We start from the raw sequence: 8,509 nt of genomic DNA, 5'->3' as shown, positions 1-8,509 counted from the left end.
GTGAAATTCTTTCAAAATGCTACGTTTCCTACAGTTTAAGTCTGATTTCAATATAAGTAGACACACAAGTAGACAACACTGAGATACAGAATTCTGTATATCAGTTTTTGATTTTGATGAATAGTGTTGCCGTGGTTACTAAAAATAGAAATTTCTATTAAATACTCTCAAATGCTACTCTAAATACAGTTTTAGTCTGATTATACTATAATGTGGCTTGCAAGTAGACTACAAGGATGATTATTCTATTTATTGCTGTTGTAAAGTTTCAATTCCCAACTGCTTAAGTACTTTTTTCTTCCTTTCCTACAAGTGGAAACCAGTAGAGCTTCTGTCTCGACAGAGACTTCTGGTGTAAGGAAAAAGGTCTGTGCAGCACTTTAAGACCTAAATCCATGCAAAAAAAAAAAAGAGAAAGAAATACATTTATGAGGTAGAAAATAGCTAATGAACATTGATATATATTTTAATGTGTTTTCTTTTACGGGTATCAAAACCAAAATCATTATATAAATAAAAATTAGACAGCCAAGAGATTCTAAGCTGAAAAATGGTCTTCACCAATGAAATAAAACGAAGGCGAAAAGTAATTTCTGCGTCAACGTCCATCTGTAAGAAAAATAAATAGTCTTAAGAACAGTGTTTGGGATCTTGTCAAACTTTCATTTCTATAACATTTAGAAATATTTCAGTCTGTTCTTTATTTGACTTAATATTTTATCACATCTTACCGTCTTTATACATCTTCCTAATCTATCTGTGTGTCTACTCTGAAAAAGAATATTCACATACAAATTATATCTTAAAAACAAAAAAATGAACACATACGAGTATCATTAATGATAATACATGTATGACAAATTATATTCTAGACACATAATTATTTGAATACTTGCATACCGGGTATATTCATAATACATAGTTGTATTTGATCACGTTTTAAATATCAATTTGATAACCCAAACTGCTGCATCTTCAGTTAGATGTATGGATTGTATCAGATATGCATGTATACATGTCATGTACATGTATGTGTATTTGTCTGTAACCTTTTAGTCAGAACTATCTATGCTCAAATCTTGCTTGGAAAGATATTATTACTTCAATGTTTACCCTTTTCTCTGAAGATTTACTTTCCTCTTTGTGGTGGAAACTCGCGTTTCAACACCCACGAACTAATTTGGAAAGATTGAGGCTGAGGCCTCTTTCCCCTATTGGTCTTTCCTCTCACCTAGAGTCGAAAAGAAGGATAATATTATGTTACTACATTTGTACATACCAAATCTTGTTTCTAGTATGACTTAGTTAATTATTAACATAGGAACATGTATGAGTCTACTAATACACGTACATTGACAAGAATCCGTTCAGATAAAGGTTTGAAATTCTCATTTATATATATACGAGTTTGAACTATACATATAATTGTATTAACGTGGTTACATTACCCATGACTTGTGATATAAGTTGAATATACCCGCATAAAATGTTTTATTTTTCCTGATATGAACATCTTATGCAGCAAAACATTAACACTTTTCATTGGTGTTGGAAGCAAATTGGAAGGGGAAGGGCAAAGCCAACAAAAAGGGTTGGGGTCTAAACCTCAATTTTCAATGCCTTTATTATGTCGATCTTTGCTTTAAAAAAGGGGGCAATCCCCTCCCAGTTCCCTCCCCCTTTCCGGTTCCGACGCCTATGCTTTCAACACAGCAAAATTTTTTCTTAACCGCTGTACGAGGTGGTGGTCTGGTCAGTTTCTTCACTATCCAAATCTTGTCTTGGTCAATGTTCATCTGAAAAATTTTGCATAAGTCAAAACAGTAAAATTTGCCTCCCGCACTATACATTTTTAACCCGCTTTTTTATCGTCCTACTACCAAAATTATGTGGAATTGACGTTATACTAATTTAACTGCAAAGTAAGAGGCTTTTCATTAATATAAGAGGAACTTTAACAAAAATTCTTACACAAAAATATTCATTCGATAAAATACTTATTATTAAATATGTGTATTACTAAAAAAAACTATAAACCTAAGATATATTATAAGTGTAACTGTGTTATGTACAAATTTAATTAATTTACAATTTTTATTACTGTACAAGGCAATACTCACCGACCCAACCGTCTTCCGTACTCATCGATTACTTTTTTCTAAAATTATAACAATTAATTTTTAGAAAATAATTGTCACTTCACCCCGTATTGCAACATAGCGAAGGTTAAGCTTTCTCAAATGCAGATCAAATATGTTGGTATCAAAAGTAAGGCCTTTTCACAATACAAATGCGAAATATTAAACGCTAGCGACACCTGTTTAAGGTTTAAGACCAAGGTTAACATTTTATAAGATATGACAAACTCTGGGTCAAGGTCAAAAGGTCAAGGTTGTTGGTTTCTAAAGAAAGGCCTTTTCTCACATGATCACCAGTGTTAGATTGACTTGTCTGGTGTGAGACAACAGTGTGAGATTTTTCTGTCTTACACAGTGGATTACTACGCCGCACACGATAACGTAAACATTTTTTTAACTAGTTAAACTTATTTAAACTTATTTTCATTGAAAATATTGGTGTATTTTACTTTTTAAATGGCACTATTTTTAGATCACGGAAGGATTCTTCTAAAATTAATTTGTGTGCTATGAGATAGATAAGTTTTATATACCCAGTTTTTATCTTTCTGATTAATTTATATAAACTGAAATTCATTTTATTAGTCTACACTTTGTGTAAACCAGGTACGCTTTTTCCGATGGTGTAATCAGATTTTTAATTAGATGGAAAGTTGAAAGGATATATTTTTAGTCTTATGGCGACGTCATTGACACGCCGTTATTTTGGATAAAAAATTGCGAGAAAAATAATCATTCATTACATACTTGTGTGGGAAAGTGAAATTACACCTCAGGGACAAGATTCACGGTAAAGCCTCGTCCTAGACTGTGAATCTTGTCCCCTCGGTGGAATTTCACTATCCCACAATCGTAGTAATGAATGATTCTATTAGTCTCAAACATTACATATGGGAAGTATGAAAGCACTGGTCCTCACAGTTCAAAAGTTATGGCCATGGTTAAAGTTTGTAAAAATTAAACAGATCTAAGGTCAAGGTCAAAGGGTCAAGATTCTTGATATCAAATGAAAGGTGTTGTCACAAGGATTACACATGTGAAATATGAAAGCTCTAGCCCCTACTGTTTAAAAGCTATGGCCAAGGTTAAAGTTTGTAAAAAGTCGGTCAAACTACAAGGTCAAAGGGTTAAGGTTAAGATTAAATTTGTGAAGTATGAATGCCCTAGTCCTACCCCTTCAAAAATTATGGTCAAGGTTGTATTTTTAAAGTAGGTCAAACTCCAAAGTCAAAAGGTGAAATTTGGTGGTACCCGAAGAAAGGTCTTCTCACAAGGAATACACATGTGAAATATGAATGTCATAGCTTTACTAAATCAAAAGTTATAGGCAAGGTTATTGAAGGTTGTAAGGTATACGCCCTAGCACTTATTGTTTAAAAGTTATGGCCAAAGTTAATGTTTTCATAGGTACGGACATCGTCAAGGTCAAAAGGTTAAGGTTGTTGGTATCCAATGAAAGGTCTTTCTACAAAGAATACATTTGTCAAGTATAACTGATCTGGTATTTACAGTTCAAAAGATATGGCCAAAGTAAAAGTTCAAAATTTTTGTGTAAAGTGGGACAAATTCCAAGGTCAAGGTCAAAAGTAGGAATTTGGTGGTACTCATAGAAAGGTCTTCTCACAAGGAATACACATGTGAAATATGAATGTCATAGCTCCACTAAATCAAAAGTTAAAGGCAAGGTTAAAGTTTTTGCGGACAAACAGACAAGCAGACAGACAGACAGACAGACGGACACGATAAAAACTATATACCCCCGAAACATCGTTTACGGGGGCATAAAAATTTACCTTCTTTGTTGCGTCAAGATGCCCCGATTGCTCCCTTGATCGCTTCATAACAATTTGATAATGTTATAATCTTGATGCACACAGATGTGTTGGCACAACGTTAGAGCCGAATAAACGTCATCAAATTGTGACGTCACAATCATTTTTCTGCACATATTGTGACGTTATAAATTAATGTTTACTTTCGTATTTGCATGAATAAATACCTTCCAAAAATAAGGGCGGTAACACACTGCATTTGATTTTAAGTAATCACTACTCTATACAGGGAAATTTTCGCCCTCTTCTTGATTGAGCGAATTTAAAAAGGGACGAATTCAATTACACAGCATAATTTCTTAAGCTGAATTATGAATGGGCGAATTTAAAACGGGGCAAAATTGTATGCAAGTGCAAAAGGGCGAAAATAATCCTGTATACAGTATATATGTATATATACAAAAAGAGACTTTTTGTTTACATAGTGATTATGTAAAATTAAATACAGTATGTGTCCGGTCTTTGTGCTTCCAAAGGATGTGCCCTCGTAAATTTTATTTTATGTAAAATCCATCATTCTACAACAATCTTTAACATTCAACCCCTTTTACAAACACCAAACAGTGTCACGGTGTAATAGAATGATTTGAGGTATTCAAATTCCTCAGTGGCCCATTTTGTGAAAAGGGTACCTTGGATTGTTTCAAGAAATGTTGTTAGAAATACATGAATTGTAACAAACTTTTGGTTAGAGTCATCGTTTTTTTTTCAAGATTCTGATTTGTATTTCATAATGTACTTTGTCACTCCGTTTGCTTTGTCTATCCGTCCATTCAACTAAGCAGTCTTCATTGGCAATCATTGCAACCCAATTCAATGTGGTAGCGGTATGTCAGTTAGTGTATCCAGTGTTAAAGACGTTCTTTACTTGCTACACGAAATGCGGTCATTTTTGCCGCAGGTTCGTAAATATTCATGTCAATAACTTCAGTTGGAGCATTTACACCCTTTCCGTGAGGTTTGTTTGGGGTTAAAGGGATGTCGTAGGATTTGTAATCTATTTGGTTGACAATTTTTTTTTCCATTTTTGTGAGGTAACAAGAGTTAATGGGTCAATTTTCTTCAAATTTAAGAAACCAGTCGCCATTTTCAATAATCGTCTTTGCACGTGGTTTGCAAGAAAAAGATTAGTTTCAGTAATAGGAATAAAAAAATTCTCTCATCAAGGAATTAAAATAACAAACTGTAGCTGCCTTTCAAGTTTTCCTACAAGTTAAAGTCAGTATTTTTCGTAAATATACATCTATTGATTTATTTTCTCTCCTTCCCTTATTATGTGCGTCTATTTATGCATCGGGTTTGGGATATACCAAACGGGGTGTATATACCCTCCAGTGCCCAGTAGTCGTGCGCTTAAGGGAGTTTCTGCGTGCAAGGACATTTAAATGAAATTTTCGATTATTTCACCTTAAATTTGATCTAACCTTGCTATATTCTTATTTTATATTTATTCGAAATACATGAAAGCACTTTAATTAATTCATTATCGAGGCCTGAAGTAAGTGAAGTTCAACGTCGGCCATATAATAGACATTTCCAGATTTCGCGATCTCTAGACCGTACTCGCACACTGACTCTGACAGTTGTTTCAAAATATTTAGGGGGCGTAAATTTGATTTACTTACAAACATCAAAAACACTGTTTCCTAGATAAAGCAACGTAATATGTGGCATTTAAAGTCATATATGGCGTATTTTTCATAAGTTCAGACTAGCTAAAATTAAAATGATCTTTCTCTTTGTTTTGTTACTTTATATAAAGATACGACTTTCTTGTAAATAACACAATAATTTTATTTAAATCAATCGCGTTACATAGAAATCCGAGATTTAAAACAATAGCCGATATATTTCCGAAACAGTTTAAAGTCAATTTAACCTACATGTATAGAAATATGGGGATGATATTTGGGTTCAAAATCGGTGATTTTATTTTGAATTTAGATAGCAAATATTATCTTAATCTTTGTTTAATCTCGGGTTTTACTTTTTTAGTTCAGATACGCCATACTTAGTATATAGCTTTATTACCCTTTTTAAACACTTTTTATACGGCCCTTCATATATATATATCGAAGTACAGAGTACGAGTCCGAGCTCGTGGCGCTTATTGTTGGAAATGTCTAATATTTGTTTTGAACCAGTTGTCGTGCACCCGGATATTTCACTAATTTGAGGCCAAGGAAAACAAATTTTTAGTTTTTGGTAACCTTTTTCATTTTGTTACTCAACTATCACATTTGCTTGGTGTATGGACATTGATACATTATAAATATAGATCAATAATTAGATAAACAGAACATAAAAACATATACATATAATGGAACATTAAATTATTAAGTATTTCATCATATTTACATGCATGAATTTTTATACAAATTACTAAAATTTCATCATCTTTTCAGATAATAGAAATCATCAATTTCTTTATTTAAAAAATCATGTTCAGTAATTAACAGAATTCAAAATCTCCAGAATAATAAATAAAATTCTATTTACAGTGAGGACATTTGCACTGATCGCCAATTCTAACAACTCTGATGTCAGTGCAGTAGTTTAAATGTACCCAGTGTCTGCAATTATCATACTGCACCCACTTCACAAATATCAGTGATGAACTTTGTCGGACTTCGTCAGTAGTAAACTTCCTGCAAACACAGCATAATTCTGCCTCAGAAATTGGAATGTCTTCAGAGTCTTCAGATAGTAAGTGTTCCTTTGGTGGCCCAAGTTCTGAGTCAATAGAATGGGGGGGGGGGGGCAGGTTCCCGAGAGTTATCAGAAATCTTACGAGAAGCTAGCTTTCTTCTTCTTTGTACCAGTGTTAAGGCTTTTTCCTCTATTTAATTTCTTAGGAGAGGAGGCATTGAACTTTTGATTTTCAACAACTTTTTTTGTTTAGGTCCAGCTGATGAAGAAATATGCTCCTTGATTTTGGCAGATACCTCTGGCTTAGTAATATCTCTGCCTGAAGTGATTTTGCTTAAAATATTCCGTGGCTTTTTGCCTCTTGATCCCTCAGACTTTACACGAACGAGTTCCCTTGTTTTGTCTGCAAAATAATTCAAACTTTTGTTGTTTTTATCCAACTCACTGTTTTCTGCCTCAGATATTTCAGAATCTACATGTTGTATTGTGAGGATTGACGAATGTGTTAGGGCTTCTTCTGAAATAATATCAGAATGAAATGGGTATATTCTACACTTGCGGAATGCAGATTGCAAGTTTTCTGCTGTAAGTGCTTTGGTGTATGCCTGACAAGCCAGTGAGTATATATCCTGCTTGGTTATTACAGTTGATGTAGTCCTCATCTGCTTATGGCATAAATTATTGTAAATCTTCTGGAGAGGACCAAAACAACCAATATCCATTGGTTGAAGGATATGGCTTGTGTGGGATGGCAATACATGTAGTACGATATTGTGTTGCTTTGCCCACTCTACTGTGGCAACTGAAACATGCGATTGTGTCCATCCAGGAGAAGGAGAACTGGTTCATTTAGGCCACCAGGAATATGATGTATCAAATGGGTCTTCAAATATTGTAGAAAAATAACAGAGTTAGACCAGCCACTTTCAGTAACACACCAGCTGCTCCAGGAGTACAACCTTCCATTAACTCTGACCTCATACGCATTCCGGGAAACACAAAGAATGGCGGAATGGCAACTCCCGAGGCACTACCACATCCCAGTATAGTGATCGTTGACGACTTCCCTGTTGTAACTGCGTGTGGAGTCTGCCCAGTGCCAGATACTATGTGAGGAGGCACATGATTGAGGGTGATCCCTTTCTCATCCACATTAAAAATTCTGTATGATTTGTTAAACTGGTGGTTTTTGGAGAGGATGGATGAAAGTTCCTCAAAGTAATTTTTTTATATTTGTTGGGTTAGCTGACTTGGCTCTTTGAAACTCCAATGCTCTTGGCTTTGCAACCTTCAAATCAGACCACCTGTTCATAAATCCTCTAAACCATTTCAGAGTGAGAGGTTTCTGTGTTTTGTCCTCTTTCCCAGTTGTATAACATAGTCAGACGCTATGTTGGTTACCTCTTGCCTTGTGTAGCCATAGCCCAGCGATGCCATTTCTTTCAAGTGAGAAACTAAATTAGCCTCCTCTTCCTGTCCTAGTAGAGGTGCTGGTCCCATGGTGATCTTCTCCATGACAACTCTCCTTTTCACACGATCTCTCAAAGATTGAATTGGAACATTATGCTGCTTTGCCGCCTTCCGGACACTAGCACCTTTATCCTTTACTGCAAGATATGCGACAATTAGCCGAGATGGACTGTATTGTTTTAATTTATTTATAATTTTTTTCTTAGGGGTCTGAAAAGATAAAAAACAAGAGGCCCAGGGGCCACATCGCTCACCCGAGCAATTGGCTAGGAAAAACACATATCAGATCAGAACTGAAAGTTTATTGAGGTTGGGGGCGGGGCTTGAATTTTAACCCCCAGGGGGTCATGATTTGAAGAAACTAGAATCTACACTACCTGAGGATGATTCCACATGAGTTTCATCTTTCCTGGCCCAGTG

General features: G+C 34.9%; 1 pseudogene; it reads right to left on the bottom strand.

Annotated features, from left to right (window-relative positions):
• Nucleotides 1-748: 748 nt before the first annotated feature.
• Nucleotides 749-8,296, bottom strand: LOC134245856 (uncharacterized; annotated as a pseudogene).
• Nucleotides 8,297-8,509: the final 213 nt, after the last annotated feature.

This window comes from Saccostrea cucullata, unplaced genomic scaffold, assembly GCF_032062105.1.
Source record: "Saccostrea cucullata isolate Sc308-1 unplaced genomic scaffold, CSIRO_AGI_Scuc_v1 ctg3535, whole genome shotgun sequence".
NCBI lineage: Eukaryota > Metazoa > Mollusca > Bivalvia > Ostreida > Ostreidae > Saccostrea > Saccostrea cuccullata.
Note: the sequence above shows the minus strand (reverse complement) of the source record. Positions and strands in the feature narration are given on the sequence as shown.